Source organism: Parasteatoda tepidariorum, chromosome 9 (genome assembly GCF_043381705.1).
Source record: "Parasteatoda tepidariorum isolate YZ-2023 chromosome 9, CAS_Ptep_4.0, whole genome shotgun sequence".
In the NCBI taxonomy this organism is placed as follows: Eukaryota; Metazoa; Arthropoda; class Arachnida; order Araneae; family Theridiidae; genus Parasteatoda; species Parasteatoda tepidariorum.
In genome coordinates, this window is record NC_092212.1 from 15,129,865 (window position 1) to 15,147,709 (window position 17,845).

General features: G+C 31.9%; 2 long non-coding RNA genes and 1 other non-coding gene across 3 annotated transcripts in view; 1 reads left to right on the forward strand and 2 right to left on the reverse strand.

Moving 5' to 3' along the window:
* Window positions 1-4,482: 4,482 nt before the first annotated feature.
* Window positions 4,483-4,623, reverse strand: LOC122270121 (U4 spliceosomal RNA). The gene has a single exon (XR_006225615.1). It is a non-coding gene; the product is annotated as a U4 spliceosomal RNA (small nuclear RNA).
* Window positions 4,624-7,730: 3,107 nt separating this feature from the next.
* LOC122270118 (uncharacterized) lies at window positions 7,731-16,097 on the reverse strand. The gene is made up of 2 exons (XR_006225612.2): window positions 15,979-16,097; window positions 7,731-7,958 (listed from the first exon to the last, which is right to left on the reverse strand). It is a non-coding gene; the product is annotated as an uncharacterized lncRNA (long non-coding RNA).
* Window positions 13,077-17,845, forward strand: part of LOC139426405 (uncharacterized) — a 41,403-nt gene continuing 36,634 nt past the window's right edge. The window contains exon 1 of the long non-coding RNA XR_011637676.1: window positions 13,077-13,243. This is a non-coding gene — a long non-coding RNA (uncharacterized lncRNA). The remainder of the gene's footprint in view (window positions 13,244-17,845) is intronic.

Sequence of the window (17,845 nt, forward strand, 5' to 3'; positions counted from 1 at the left end):
TTTTGGAGGGTTACCCGGAGAGTCAGAACTGTCGATGAAATCTGCGAGTTTGGCGAAATTTCGGCTGGAGAATAACGTTTCGCACTAAACTCGTGATTTTACTCTTACCCATAGATTACCCGGAGGTAATCCGTGTTGGTGAATACTGGCGTTAGACTTGGATATAAATTTGGCCGAAGTACCTGCTACATAAGTGAGGTGCCCGCGAATGCGGGCACCTCACTTCTTCATCTGTAATTCGCCCTAAGGTAACGGTGACTATTGGCATAACAAAAGTAGCATTTTCCACAAGGGGGCTGTGGACGTCTTGAAAAAACAGGTTTGGCTTGAGGGAGATCTCTGGGTCTAAGGCTTATCTGGCAGCAGAGATCGGAGTGAATTCTGCAGATCTGGATCCTTGAGTAGCTCTTGCATTTCCTTGAATGACAACAGAAATCTGGTAGCTTTGTCTGAGGCTTTGCTGGGCTGGGTGGATCTTCCTTTTGGTCTTCTTTTAAGTCTTGCACCACAGCCCGAAAAACAAGCTGGGTGCTCACCTAGGCAGTTTACACACTTAGCAGGCTCGCTTGTTGGTTTTGTACATGTGTACGCGAAGTGTGCATTGGCACACTTCATACAAGCAGGCTCAGCAGTGCAAGTCTTTTGTGTGTGTCCGTATTTTTGACATCGGTAGCACTGTATGTCGTGGCTCCCGCCACGAAATTTCTCAATCTTAACAGGAGTGTCTAACAGTCTCTTGTCTAACAGTCTCCATTTTGACAACTCACAAATCAGCTAGAACTTGCCACACTTTACTGGAATCGGAAATGTACTTAGAAAATTTAATTATACCTCGAAAACACTGAAACACTGCACACACAGGAATCGATATACACACACTATTTATTTTCTCAAAGGTCAAAGGACAATTAAATTGGGATGAACAAAGCGCCATCTGTGGGCTTTAGAATTAAACATACCACCCCCTTGAGACACAGAGGGGTTTCAAAATTAATGAATTTAGTTAAGCATAATAAGTAACTTCAATTGACGCTAAAGTACACTTTTAAGTTAATCAAATTAAGCAACTGGATTTACAGATGAATAGATGACTTCTACAATGATTAAATAGGACATAAATTAGGCATAATTACAAATGTTCAAGTGTTCCTCTTCCTAGCCATTCTCAGAGTTACCACCAAACATCGAGAGATCTTTAACATTGAACAGCTCCTGACTACACCAGTTCGGAAGGAAAGATTTCGTGGCGGCCACCACGAGATTCAACAGATGTCAGCAGTTCGGCCACACGTAAAAGTCTTGGAATGCCGATGCACGTTTTACGTAATTATGTACGAAACCGATATGCGAGCCGGCAAAATGTATCAATTGCCCTGGTTTGCACCCAGCCTATTTTTCAGGCTGCTGTGCAAGACCCAAAAGAAAGCTGAGAGGAAATCCAGCCAAGCCAGTGAAACCCACTGATTCAGCTCCTAGATTCCTGTTGATCTTCAAGGAGATGCGGCAGTTACTCAAAGATCAGGAACTGGTCTCCCTACTATGATCCCTACTCACCGGAAAACCTTTAGAAGTAGAGATAAACCTCCAAGCCTTTACTTTCAACAAGACGTTCACAGCCCTCCTGTGGAAAATTATTTACTTTTAAAGCTAATGGGTTACCGTTGTACTATATCAATTACAGATCGTCGTCGTCGTATAGTTAAGTCATGTTAAACCTTTTAAAAAGTAAACATAATTAACCAAATATCTGCAAATTTTAGTTTGTAGTTATTTACCGTTTTATAAATTATTTTGCCGTATCCGAAGCAGTTGTCCTCTCTGTATTTATTCAAAATAAATGCATGACGACTCTCGCTCGTCAAATGATACCAGATGGATAAAAGCTTTAAAACGAGAGATCACTTTAAAATCATTTGAATGTAATGAAGTGGAAAATAAGTTTAAATTAATAAAATTAATACATTAAAACAGTAACTTAGCTACCAGCAAATTAAATGACTAAGGAAGGCAGAGAAACTTATTAAATTTTCACTTCGTTCTTAACTTGATGCTTAATATGAGTGGAATCTCGGCATTAAGCGCGAAGCACTTCTAACCGATTCATCGATTCTGTTTTGGCATAAAACTAGTAGGTCATATGCAGTTCAAAGTTCTAAGTTAGGAGTTCAAATAAAAGTCCATGATGAGGTGAGGCAAGAGTTGATTGCAGTAGTACATCAGTTGGATGGGTATTCCCTGTATTAATGTCGTCGTGAGCAGATGTAGCACTTCTTGATCTTTCAGCAAATCTTTAAGTTCACTGATGAGGCTAACAAGTCTATGGGCACTGGATGTTGGAGTAGAGTTCCTTTTACTGGGGCGTGCCTCGCACCCAGTAAAGTTTGCAGTATGATTTTCCAGGAAGTTGCATCTCCGGTCATACAAGGTCATTTCCTCTCTCTGCGAGCATCCATATATGTAAAAAGGGGGGCCACTTTTTATAGTACTTTGATGGTATGCAATCTAAGAGCAGGAATGCAGTTATGGGGTTCTTCATATCCACAATTAGTTCTTTATTTAGCAGGGTGTTAAAACCACCTGGGTCTTTGTTTTTTGACTTTGGTGAATCCTTTGTCACAGAAGGGCGATCCTCGACTCGCGAGCATGCCACCCCTAGCTTTATACCTAACTTTTATATTGTCACTTATTTCGCATCGTAACTTTGTTTTTTTCACCTCTATCATATCAGTATTTCACTCCCGTGAAGAAATTGAGGAATTGTATACATCCCCACTATATATTAGGTCCTTTCACTATTAGTATATAAAAACTAACATTTAATCTGTTTATAAAATTCATGATTGGGTCTATTTTTAAGTCGTTTTTAATGTTAATATTTGGTAGATAGCGAGGTGCACTAGTGATGCGTCACAATATTTTGTTTTGGACTTTTTCAAATTTATTTATCTGGGTATTGTTAATTATATTAACCCAAGGGGGGCATGCATAAGTAAGGATAGGCCTTAGACATTGTAAGTACAGCAAGCGTTTTAGGTCTATCGGGAGGGATGAATTAGCATTAAGGCAGTTGTATGCTGCATAACTAGAAACCAAAATAAAAATACAAAATTATTAGAATTTTTTTTTTATTTGCTGGTACGAATATTTTCTTCTGGTTGCTCATGTTTCTTTTTACATAATTACACTCGGGAACAAATTTTTAGTTGCATTTCTAGAAGTACTTGATCTTACTTACTTCGTTTGTGAATATAGTGAGTTTAACACTAATTTCGTTCGGAAAAATACAAATGTATATTAAAATTATTTTAGTTTAGTTTTTTGGATGAATATTTAAAAACATATGACGTTAAAATATCGCGACATAAATTAAAATATAATATCGCCCTTTTCCTTACCCACCCTACGTACTACAAAAATGGAGACACTTTTGTAGTACGTATATCACTCGAATGAATTAAAACAACAAAAAAATCTGGTTTAAAATTGAATATGCTTCACTTAACAAGTGGTTCATACACATAAAAAAAAATTACATCATTTGTACGTAAATGGTTTAAAAATATATACTCATTGAATAAGATAATCTCTATTCATTTCTTCCCTAAAGAAAATATTGTGAACAATAAAAAAAATTATTGGGATTGTTTAAATATATTTACCAATCTACTGATGCTACTTTCGGACCATGATTAAAGCAAAATATCGAAATTGTTTTGAATGATCTAAACAGACAACATATGGATTCTTTATATTTTATACATTTACAGTGAAACAGTATTTTACACGAATCTGCTGTTCTCAGAAATGTCAACTTACTCCATTTTGTAAAAACATATACAAATTTTTCAGCGTTTTTAATGGTTTAATTATATCGTCTTCACTTTTTTTTTGTAATAACACATAAAATAAAAAATATTGGCTCATACATTAAATAGATATTGACATTTTTAACATTCGCATCGCCATATGTAGTTACGCCCTTTTCTTAAGTCGAGTCAAATTTCGTAATCCGAAAATTGTGAAAGAATTAATTTAACTTTTTTTTCTTTCGATCAAAAACTTTTCCACAAAAATTTTCTTCAAGAGAAATCGGTGACTTGAACTCAAAGAGTTTTGATTTACTACGAAACGCAACTCTCACTTTCTCAGAATACTAAATAATCGTGCTATGAAACGTAACGCCTACTAATCTCTGCTAAATTTCAAAGAGCATCAATTAGTAAATTATTACACAGTGGAACCATTTTTTTGTTCAATTTTACAACTCTATCTCATGTTTGCATTTTCGCTCACGACGTCGAATGCCTCTTCATGTTTAGTGAGCTTCTGCGATATAATATAACGATGAAATCAGACAAGATATAAAGTGGGCGGATCCTTAACTTACGATCCCAAGCCATCAAGTAAAATATTTGAGCCGAGAGGAATTGCGGCAGTCAGCATCAACCTTCCAACTAACTTCCCTAGTTTTATTAGTATAAACCTCCGAAGAGGTTCCCAAAAATTGCCTCTGCCGACGGTTTTTCACGTCGACATGGCGGGGTATTGGGAAAAGTTTTCAACTAGCAATAGTCACGCCTCGGTAGAACCTCATTGGCTATGACACTGCCTCTGCGCAAAGCTGACGATCCTTGTTCAGTGCAATACTTCAATAATAAATTAATCATTAAAAAGTGGTATTGCTTTCAGTTATAAATTTTTAGATTTGATTTTTTTCTCAATTTTTCTTATTATCTATATCCTACTAGTTAATTGATAGGAGAAACCTCATTTGAACATGATGAGCTATTTGTTAAAGATCACAATAGATCTTACAAATGATGCTTTGTTCATTAAATACAATTTTTACTGACTTTTTCCTTCCTTCTTTCCGAATATGGTGCCAAAGTTTATTTATAATTTTTAATATAATTGCAATTATAAAAAAGAATTTTTAGATTAATTTACAGCTTTTTCTTTCGATTATGATATCGAAATTTATTTATAATTTCAACAAGATTGTAATTATAAAAAAAGATTTATTTTTAGATTATTTGATAGCTTTACCCTTCCTTTTTAATCGAATATAATGTCAAAATGTATTTATAATTTTAACTTAACTGTAATTATAAAAAAAGATTTTTTGATTAATTCATAGCTTTTTCATTCTTTTTTTTTTTCAAATATAATGTCGAAATTTATTTAAAATATCAACATAATAGCAATTTTTAATAAAAATTGCTGGATTAGGTAATAAATAAAATAAGGAGTCGCAAATAAGAAAGAAATTTTTTAACGTTATTTTTGCATTGTATAGATATTTGAAACTAATTATATAACACTGTAATTTGACATATTTTAAAAAAAATTTGCTTTAAATATACAAAATAAAAAAAAAAGAATTTTAAAATACTGAGGTAAAAAAAATATGCGTTAAGTTTATTACCTCATTGAATGCCAATTTCTTTAATAAAGCAGAAAAATGCAACAAGACAAAATTTAATGATATTTTAAGCAAAGATTTAAATGAAAATTTTACACATAGCATACCTGCCAATTTTTAATCCCTTCCATTATGATTTTTCCCAGTGGTATAATAAAGGAATTAAAATTTTAATTTTGAGCAAAAAAATACGTTGTTTTTGAAAAAGCTTAAGCTGACAACTATGATAGTAACACAGATTAATATATGTGCTTAATTTTCTTAAAAACATTGGTGATCAAAATCATTTAAAAATTAAGTTTATAAAAGAACAAATAGTATACATTTTCTACCACTTTAAATATGAAAATAAAATTTTACGCCAAATGCGTAAGAGTTGGCAGCCTTTTTCTTATCGAAGGGTATTCTATCCAAGAAATAATGTAAATATTTTATCTAATTTTGTATCCGTCGTTGAACAGCCGACCCAATTTTGGGTTCACTACTACTAATCTTCAACTCCGTAGCCTTGTAATTTTGAACCAATCCAGAAGGTAAGGAAACTCCTGGATCAGTACACCCAGAGGTATTGGGAACATGGAGGACTTTGCGACTCGACAGATTTAACGTGCATCAGTCACCATTTACTACACGGGGAGTCTTCGGCCGGCTGGAATCGAACCATATTGTAAATATTATACTTAACCCTTTTTTTCATTTTATTACCAATCATATATAACAGACTGGTGTAATCGGTGAGCAACTCACCAGAAACTGCGCACAGTCACGGGGAAGTTGGGCCATCCAAATACACTATACCAGACAATATGCCTAGCACAGAGATGTCAACTTGCTCCGGACAGAAATTATATATATTTTCAAACGGTAGTTTATCAATTGTGATTCTTGGTTTAATAAATTCAATTCAGTAGATTTTTATCCACCACTATTTCTAAATAATTCGTAGGCTTATACAATTCACCACTTTATAATAATTATGTCATGCTATACCTTTTAAAAAGCAAGCAAAAATTGTCAAATATTTTCAAAATTTACTTTGTAGTTATTTACCGTTTTTTTTAATTATTTTGGCGTGTCCGGAGCAGTTAGCATCTCGGCTAGCATATTATGTTTTTGAGTCATGTCAGATCCGATGAATCAGAGAGTGTCTACCAGGGTTGATAGTAAGTAACCAGAACAATTCTAAGTCTAGATAAATATGACTCAAATTAATATTCTAAGAGAATGAAATATTTTATTTCATAACCGTCATTGAACGGTCGATCCAAATTTGATTTAACGGCTACCAATGTTCAACTCCATATCCTTGTAATTTTGAACCCAATCCAGGAGGCAGTAGAACTCCTGGTTCAGTACCCCCTGTTGAGAAATGTAGTAGTAAATTAGGTTAATTTGAAATGTCCCCACTAGAGCGCTGATATTCTGTGCAATAGAATCAGTCTACCATTGAACCATCAAATGCTAATCATCAGCTTGTATTGGTTGTATTGTAATGTTTAATATTTAAATAATCTGAACTAGAAAACATGAAACTTGTTTTGTTTAAATAAAAACTTGTTTTGTTTTCGTTATTGATTACCCTTCCCTTTTTGTTACCCCCAGAGGTATTTATTTGAAATTGGAACTTGGAGGACTTTTTCACCACGTCAGATTTAATATGCACCAGTCACGATTTAAAGCACGGGGATTCTTTGACTAGCTGGATTCGAACTCCCGTTCTTTCGAACCAACCAACCAGGCTATCTCGGTCATTAGAATAAAATATTAAGAAGAATTACAAATTCGAGATGATTCGTTAAAAATGAAACTATACACAGAGACTTCAGAATTGAAGCAATAGACCGGCATATAGCTGAACTCAACGTAAAATTCAAAGAAAAAAACATCTGTAATTTCAAAGAAATATTTTCCTTTTAAAATCTATATATAACAGAACAATGCGGACAATTGGATACCTGCAACTTACGTAGTGAGGATATCTCAATCTTGATTGGTTGTTGAAACATGGCTTTGTTTACGTTAGCAACTGTTCTTTCCATTATATTGTGAGTAGGTAAAGCCCGTTTAGGATTAGTTCTCTTAAGTGACACATTCTATATTCTTTCACAAAGATTTCAATTCTTTCACTTTATATTTCTTATTTAACACAAAAACAGACGCAAAGCTGTCTAGAACATAAATAAATAAATTATGCTACGAAGATGCCAGTTACACAAGACAGAAATACACCCCGGTTACAATAAAATACGTAAAACAAATAATTAGTTAAGTAAAAGACGTACACTAGAAAAAAATATATTTCAACAAATTTGCAGGGCGATATGGCACTCTATTTAATTGACTTCAAGTTAATTAACATTATAATTAATGTGGAGAAAGTTAGTTCGAGTTTAACATACCACTTAACTTATAAATAATCAGCTGCCGCTGTAGTTATAGGTCACACGTGTGGATATCCGTTATCTTCTTCTCCTTGATATGCAAGTACCCAATTACAGCATACTACTACAGTGATGATGCATCTGATATAAAACATCTGTAACATATAAAAATAAAAATCTTTCTTTCATCATACAAGTTGTATCTTGATTGAAGTCGAACTCTTTATTCAATTAGAATTTTTATATTATATTATGTATTACCTTATAATTTTAACACCACATGTATATTATCACATGTATCATCACTCATTTTTCTCTATTCCTTTGCATCACCATCGAACTGCCATATTGGATGAGTAAAGGGCCGCATCGGCAGCAAATAGTCTCAAGCACCCAGACAGATTTGCACAGTTTAGTTTAGTAATTTAAGAATCTCATACGAATCTGAAAGTGAATCTGAATTCGTGAACTAAAGCAACAGAAAGATTTGATTTTTTCCCCCTTGATGTCATTTTATTAATATTCTTCTGTATGCACAAGTATAACATGCAAATTAATTTGCTAATATTGCTATATTCACCATACTCCTTCAACTTAATGTGTTCATTATTATGCAATTTAATGTGCACTTTTTCTGCAATTACTACATTGTGCAGATATTCCATATACTTTTATATTCTAGTCTTGCCACGTTACTACACTTCTGTCAACACAAACATCACCTTTGATATTATTGGTGATGTCATTTTTTAATGTTAATACTACTCTGTATGTACAAATGTAACTTCTTACTCCATTGACAATGTCGGCAAAGCAGTGGCCCAATATTATTTTTTCTACCCAAAATATTTTCAGATACTCCATTGACTTCACCTCAATAATACAACTTCAAGATGAGCAGGATATAGGCCTCTTCTAGACGCTTAGTACCCAGTTAAATATAAATCATGGTCCCATTCTTATAGATTAATTAGGTCAAAAAATCTCAAATACCATTGAATTTGGAATAGAGGACAGGAAAATTTTTGTGACTGAAGCAGCCTTGATACTCAAAAAAGTAACGCCTACTTTTGTTAAAAGCTTAACTTGATGTACAAATAGCATATGACAATCCTGCGTTCGAAACGAATTGTAGTATGCGTTATTGCTACTTTATTTAAATGAATTCACTAGTAGAAAGACTAAATAGCACCGCAACAAAATTATTATTTAAAGCAGTAAAGAAAATTAAATAAAAAATTTGAGATCCATTCTGAGTAAGCCCCATTCAGTTAAGACACGATCAGTCTTGCTTGCATAGCTTAGCTGTAACAATTTCCCACTCCTTTTAAAGCTCCTCCCACTCAGGCATAAGCCTTCTCAGTTAGAGAGAGAGCGAGAGTGGGACAATGCCGATTGCGACACGATCACTCTCTGTCACGGGTTCGGGGACTTTCCCCAGAGCATAGTATGTCACGATGGACACTTACGTAGCTCCGATGACAAGCCTTGAACGAATCTCATAAACACTCCCTTAAATTTTACATTTATATATATGGGTTTTTCAGAGACTACGTATTGACTGGTAGATACAAAATTTTCATATTAATAATTATGTTTCGATTATGTACTATATTGCTTCGTATGATTCTTTTTGTTCGTTCAGAAGTTTGAACGAACGTAGTTCAATGCAACACACTGAAAATTTCATTATTATTTATATTAATTGAATTTTAAATAAACATAACAATGTTCACACTTTATTATCTGGTATGAAAAAAATAAGCGCATAATATAATCTTTTTAATCCGGAGCGGGGGACGAAAGGGTGGAACGTAATATATTATATTCTTTCTGCATGAAATATTCTAGTAGAAAAAGAAAATAATCAAATTATTTGAACATGATTAGCCAGATCTAGATTTTTTTTTTTCAAGACGGTTTATCTAAATCACTGTACTATACATGGCTCAAGCTATCTTTAAAACTTTCTAAAAACACCGATTCAATTTCAGTTATCACCGATACATTCATTGCATCGAAACAAAAACTCGTTTCATCTAGACAATTTTTTCAGCTCATAATTTAATTAATTTTATTCCTCACATAACCTTTTTCACAATGTCGTTATTTCTATTTTAATGACATTCTATTGTTCTATTTCATATTAAAGATGAACTACAGGGCAGTGTAAAAAGTTTTAGAATGTATAAAATAAATTCCTCTTAGCAGTCCCCTTGAAAATAAATTAATAACTTTAAAATTAATAATAAATTCTATGTTTTTTCAAAATTAAGATAAATCCTTATCAAGAAAATGAGTTACATTGAGGTTTAATATAGTAGTACGTGATCTAGTTCAGTTCAAGTTTATTGAATAAATTCATTCTCAATTGGTTAGTCTGCGCAATTTTATTTGACATATGAAGGAAGTTTTAATCCTGAAATCTCTCACATAGAAACAATTATCGTCTATCATATTAACTGAAAAATAAATTTTATTTTTGTCCTTAACTGTATGCAATCATTAAGGATAGATGGCAGCACTATTTCGGAATCGTGCAGCAGAAATTCAACATAAGCGATAAAAAAAAAAATATTCGGAATAGAAATTTTATATAAAATGTATTTATGAATTACAAGCTACATTTTGCAACAAAAGCATTTTTCAGAATTCCTGTTTTCTTATCAGTTATCTAAAATTATTTTTTAATAGGGGGAGGGTAGTATAGTAGCAAGGAAAAGTGCTTTTTTTTCGCTGTAAGCAGGAAAAAAATTTATCCAGAATTTAAAATTGAAGAATCCTTATTATCTTTTTTTCGCTCACAGCATATTTGTTTTAAAAAATTTAAATGCTATTAAAAAAGTCAGTTTTTAACTAAAGAGAAGGAAAAAAAAGAGTTGGCTTAGAAGCTTTAATTAAATTATTGGAGTTTTTATGGTATTTATATCTGCCGGTTAAGAACTAATTCAATGTCTAATTTTTCTTTATGTAAACTTTACTTGTTCTATGGTAATTTCTTCTCATTTCATTCATTTTATTTCATATTTATAGCGTACATAAGATCAGTTTCTGTATATATTAATGGCATTAATTAAGAAGGAATATGTTAAATAGAGGAATAATAACAATCATATTTAGAACAATTACCTTGTAAAAAAGGAAAAGAGTAATATTCCCAGAAAATTTTCCTATTTCTATATACCTGCACACGAATTGTTTTAAGAAATTCTTAATAAGAATAGTTAAATATACTTAAATTTATACATTAATCTGTCAATAGCTCCAATTTTTCTGGTCTGTTTTTTTTTTTTTTTTTTTNTTTTTTTTTTTTTTTTTTTTTTTTTTTTTTTTTTTTTTTTTTTTTTTTTTTTTTTTTTTTTTTTTTAACATATTTGTATTACTTTACACTGCATTCCGCCACTGCTTTGGATAGTTTAATGTTCTAAATCAGCCGGGTTATTAACAAAATAAAACTTGTTTACAATTACAATAAATATAAATTTTGGTACCATATTTGCAATAAATTAAAAAATTATTTTTAATTTATTTTTAAAAGCGAATTAAAAAGTTATTTTTAATTCGCTTTTAAACTAACTTAAAAGAAAAATTAGTTTTTTTTATTAAATTATTTTTTTACTTCTTACTAAAATTGGATTGTTGATTTTTCTTTATTTATCTGCCTGGTAATCAGCAAGATGACGAACTTTCTTTATTGTTTTTATTAAAACAAACTGAAAGATAAATAGCTTCATAGTCAGATTTTCATGGAGATGCGAAGCGTACTAGTACTTTTGTCCACCATATGATAGTAGAAAGAATATTAATCTTAAAGACGATATTAGTAAATGATTTTTTTAATACTTGATGTTTAGATAACTTAAAACTTATAGCTAAAAATAATGTAAATACAAACATACCGTATATAAAAACAGGGTGCGTAGTCAAATTATTCAACAAAAAATAAGCACCTTTTAAGTACTTTTTAAGCACTCAAAAATATTTTTAAGCATTATATACATTAACAAAATGCAAAATAATTTTCAAAGACTTTACACGATCGTGATATAATAATTAGTTTTTGACAAAGAACTCTTTCCTTGATTATACTAGTCATTAAAAAATGATCAAGAGATTTTTCGGTTCGATTTCAGAGGGTGGAAAATGAAGCTTAAAATTGAGAATATCTTGCAAAATGCAGCAGAGTTACACGTGAGAGTGCAATAATCTCACCAAACCCAGCTCACTATACGCACATGCAGATTCGCATGTATTTTATCAAATCTGTAAAATGATTTGGAGCTTTCATACGCTATGAACCGACGGTAAGCTGAAATAGATTGTGGTTGAATGAATTGTGAAAGCTTTGAATAGAGCACTTTTGCGAAATACATGGCGAAAATTCGAAAAGAAAAAAATTTCATTTTCGAAAAGGGAAAATTAAGCACTTTTTAAAACATCCAAAGAAAAAAGCACGTTTAATGGCTTTTTAAAAAACGAAAATAAGCACCGATAAGCATTTTTTAAAAACGCTACACACCATGAAAAAGTTTAAATATCGCTTTATTAGTGCTTGAAAATTCGCAATATCTAAGTTGCACGAATTGTTTTATAATGTTATTTGTTAATAAACGTACATTTCTGCTCGTTTTTTTAAAATTTAGTTTATGATATTTAATTTATTTTATCAAGTAGGTTGCGCCCTTTAAAAAAAAATTTCTGCAGACGATTAAAGACAAAAAAAGAACGAAGCAAGAGCCAATAAATCCTTTCTTTCTAAACAGATAAAATATCAAGCGTCATACAATAGCTTTCTTAAAAAGTAAAATCGGTTTACTCTAGATGTAGATTTTATTCGGAATCTAGGAAAAAGAAAATCGATCTATTCCGAGATAACCGCCAAATGAAAATAAAGAGAGCTTTGCAATTTTCGTCAAGCATAACGCGTGGACAAAACAATGAAACAGGGTATCTCTGGAATGAATTATAAACTTTTTGTTCTTTTTTTTCGAAAGGTGTATAAATCATCTGCAACATCACAATCGCAGCAGTTGAATATCGTTTGGCGCTAACGTTCGTTTTATATATACAGGTTTTTTTTGGAAGCAATAAGTGAAAACCTTGAAGATTCGACGACTGCTGCAGGTGTTGGTTAGAAAAACGTTCGAAATTCGCCAAAGTAGCGAGAGAAAGCTTCTTTTTTCATTCTCATTGCACCTGCCTTCCCCCCCCGTTAAAACAGTTTCACCCCTCCCCCTTTCACCTGTCCTCGTCGAACTTGCGAAATGCCTATTGATTCTGACGAAGTCAGAGAACGGTAAACAAGTAAAAAGCTTCTTTGAAAGGAAAACAAGCAGCTCGTTTCGGAATCATTGCCTTTTTTTCACTTACTTGTGTGATCAGGTGATCCAATAGTTTTCTTTTTTTTTCTTCACCCCCATGGAGATAGATTTTATTTCATGTAAGTGTTCACTTTGTTTTAAATACAGTAAATTTAATGTTTACAAAAAAAAAGAGAGAATTCTTCCAATTGTACCACCCATAAACATTTAAATTGTAGTAACAAATGCAGTTTAACCTCGCTATAAAGAAACTCGGGATATAGTGAACACTTAGTTAAAGCAAACATTTTCAGTTGTCCCATCGTCCCATCCGAACTGTTATTTAATTAATCAGGGTGCGTAACCAAATTATTCAACAAAAATAAGCACCTTTTAAGCACTCAAAAACTATTTTTAAACACTTTAAAAAAATATCATAATTAATAGGGTTGTGAAGTTTTTGATAATTGACGGTTTTCTCTTGTTTTAACCGCCATGTCAAAAGAAAAAACAAAAAAAAAACAAAAAAAAAAAAAAAAACTTTTGGCATTGTTTTTGACATTTGTCAAAAATCATGAAATTTTGAATCATGGTAAACGAATGACGTTTTCATACGCTACGGATTGACAATACGCCGAAAAAGATTGAGGTTGAATTAATTGAGAAAGCGTTGAATAGAACAATGTGAACTCCGTCATTCTGTATAATTCGTAGCGAAAATCAACATAATAAAGGAAGAATCTCATTTTGAAAAAGGGAAAATTAAGCACTTTTTAAAAACACCCAATGAATAAAGCACCTTTAAGGGCTTTTAAAAAAGGAAAATCGAAAATAAGCACCTTTAAGCACTTTTTAGAACATCCTGTAACAAATACAGTTTAACTTCGCTATAAAGAAACTCGGGATATAGTGAACACTTGGTCGAAGCAAACATTTTCAATTGTCCCATCCGAACAATTATTTAATTAATGTCATTTCATATGTTTATAGGGAACAGATTAGAAATTGGCAATTTATTTATGGTGAACACAAATTTTCTTTTTTCCAAGTATTTAAATATATGTTACACAATTTTTTAGTCTATAAGTTAATTTGTAAAGTTAAAAAATGAAGTATTTTACGTTGAACAGATAAGCGAATTGGTTTGCACAAAAATTCCAATTTTAAGCGGCAACTTTGTTCAAAAATGAAAGAAATAAGAAATATGAATATCTAAGTAATTCCAAAAACGGCGAAAATTGAACAGATAAGCACTTAAAAAATTTGTTACAAGGAAACTTCTACTTCGTTATACGGAGAATATTTTGAATGCTATTTACTAGGCCGATTAAAAATTCCGTTATAGGAATTCGCTGTAAAGGAACTTCTTTGAAGAGGGGTTTAACATAAATAGTTATTAATTCATTTATAAAGCATATTATATGCATATTATTTCCAACAATATTACCACAAAATTCTAAAATTATCTTTTTTTAAATTTTGGATATATTAAACCATTGTTAATGATTAATTTATTACTGGTTCTACAAAGGATTATCTATGTATATAATTTACTATGGATATAATTTNAATTTTTTTTGGCTACAAAAAATAAGAAATTGGGCCCTTAATTTCAGTCATTTGGGGGCCCCCCTAGAATTTAAAAGGGGAAGCACTTGCTTCCTGTGCCTTTTCGGTAATCAGGCCCTGGTGCTACAGACGGTTATCTATGTATATAATTTACTATGGATATAATTTACAAATATCAGTTGATAGAGTCTTGTTTTAGCTATCGAATTTATGTCAAAAGAACTTGAAACTGTGATGGGTATTTTGTTTCTTAATTTTAATATATTCTAATAACCACTGTTTTATTACACACCATGTAGTGTTATATTGTTTCCATTTTATTGCTCTTTCAGAACCCAATTTAAAGAGTGTACATTTTACAGCATTTTTTTTTTCCAGAATGACAAAAATATCAGAATTTTTGTAATTCAAATTAGGGCTCTCAGGTACTAGTGATAAGGATAAAATATTTCTATTTTCATTACAAGGGAAGCATCATATCAAAGGTTCCAGCCAGGCCCGTAGCCAGGGGATGAACCGTCGGGACAAATCCCCCCCCCCCGAAATTCTGGGATTCAAACTATTTAGTAAAAAGAAAAACAAAAACTGTGGAATCAAACCTTTTATTAAACTAACTTTATTAAGCATATTTCGGAATATTCCGGTTTGTCCTAAAAGAGAAATCGAAAAATTTTCTTCAAATCCCTGTCGCATGTCTTTGTAAACTTTGTTTACAAATTGATTATAATTATTATGTAATACTTTTTAATTACTAGTTTAACTTTTGCAAACAACAGAATAAACAATATTTGTTACAATGTTTTTCCCCTACTTTGCATGTCTGAAACCGTCCTTGCTTCTTACCATATCCCCCCCCCCGAAAAAAAATCCTGGATACGGCCTTGGTTCCAGCTATAGCGGATTCTCCGTACTTTTGGAAAATATTTTTCATAATGGTAGCAAGGGTAATGCATTTATATATTTAATTAGAATCAAAAGAATTTTGTCCACAACTAAATTTAAAAAGTAATTTAAACAGATACATATAAGGTCATAAAGACAAAAGCTTAAGTTTCAAGAAGTGAATATTTTTAAAACAGTTTATTTCAAAAAAATTCTGCTTCAGTTCACAACCGCTGAAAAATAAATTCACAAAAACCTCAAATAGTTTGATTAAACGGTCAACATGTTCAGCGATCCAAATAAAACTCTGGTAGTAGAGTTTTTAAAAGGATATTCGAAAACTCATCATTTTGTATATTTTGTATTAGTAATATTTATGTTTTAATGTAAAATTCATGATTTATTAAACCTAATTTAAACTTACTTTGTTTTCCACTACGTAACGTGTTTGAGAAGTTCACGTGAGACGCTACATTATTCTATACTCCATTGCAAATTAAGAAAAGATCATTGCGGTGTAGGATTTAAGTAATCATTCGCGACCGACTGCATGTAGTTCCGTTTTATTTCGTAATCAAATTAAACGAATATGCTTTCAAAACAATTTAAAAAGATTTTAAAAGTTAAACACGTCAAAAAAATTTAATTCTTGCTATCTTTTACGATATATATCATAGAATTATTTTTTTAAAAAATGGTCAGTTGTTTCGAAATCTTATTGGAATCCTAGACTTGGCGACATATTTTCATAAACAATTAGAACATTCGTTCTTGAAAAAGAAACATCTATATGACGTTGCAAGAGCGTTTGAGAGATTTGATTGGTGCACTAAAAATTGCGCGTCTTATGATGCTGACATGTTCACATGCTCAATGACAAATCAGATGCGAGTTAAAGAATTTAAACTTTTGATTCGCTGTTGAAGAAAATCGTCTGCAAGAAACATATATATAATTCTTCCATCAGTTTCTTTAAATGCTAACAGAAAGGCGAATATTTATTACGATTTTTAGATAACATTTTTATTAATTCTCATTACTTTCTAATTGATTATTGTTGAAAAAAAGAAAGCAAGCAGAAAGGACACTGTGCAACGTCGTTTCAAGATTTTGCGACGTTGATATTCGTTAGCGCTGCGAGCTTGGGATCTATTTGACTTGAGCTTTGATGAGGGAAATGGCGCTTTCCATAGGGATAATTGTATTTTTTCTTAACTTGCAACAGAGTAAGTTATCTCTGGGTGAGTCTTTTAAAGAAGTAACAAAATTAACCATAATTTGACAACCTTTTCTAGAACAGCAAATTACGGTTGAAACTTTTAATCAGGGTATTAGCAAGCACGATCTTAGACAGTACTTTCTAAGTGAAACGACATACAATAGCTCTTTGTTGTTTAACATGTTGAACGCCATGTGGGTCACCGGTGACAGGCACTGAGTTTGTTCGTAGCACCACGGCGGTTACCGGTGACCGGCGAAGCCAAGATTATTAGAAACACATAATTCGAGTAAATTTTTAATTTTTTATATTATTATCGTTACTAAAATGGTTTGAAGAAATTAATGAAATATAGAACACGCAAAAATAGTTCTATTTATATACACAGAAATGCCAACTTTCTCCGGACAGCGAATAAATATTTTCAAGTGGTAGTTTATTAATTGTGATTTTTGGTTTCATAAATTCAATTTAGTAGATTTTTATTCACCACTAATTCTAACCAATTCGTAGGCTGATATAATTCACCACTTTTTTATATATGCCATGTTAAACTCCTAATACTAAAAAAGATTCAGTGGTTTTAATATATTTTTGTTTTAAAACAGCTTGATTACGTTAACTTAAAGTGCATAACAGTACATACATTTTTATTTTATAACCGTTGTTGAGCAGCCAACCCAATTTTTTGGGTTTACGATTGCTAATGTAAAATCCATAATGTAAAATCCATAATGTTTAGCCGTGTAATTTTGAACTCAATCCAGAAGACAAGGGAACTCCTGGATCAAGCATTGAAAGAAAATTGCGTTCTTGGAGGACTTCTTACGTTACAGATATTGGTGATTTGAAGAAAAAAATTAGGTTGCCAGATCAGATTTCGCCCACCGTTTATTTGTACCACATATTTATTCAAACAGCAGCAAAAAAATGCTTGGAGAAATTTTAAGTTAAGTCACGTCTTCAAATTCACCATTATTGGGTTTACGTCTGCCAATGTTCAACGTCGTAGCCCGCATTCGTGTTACATATAGAGGAAAAGCCTTAGCCTTGCAATTTTGAAACCATCACA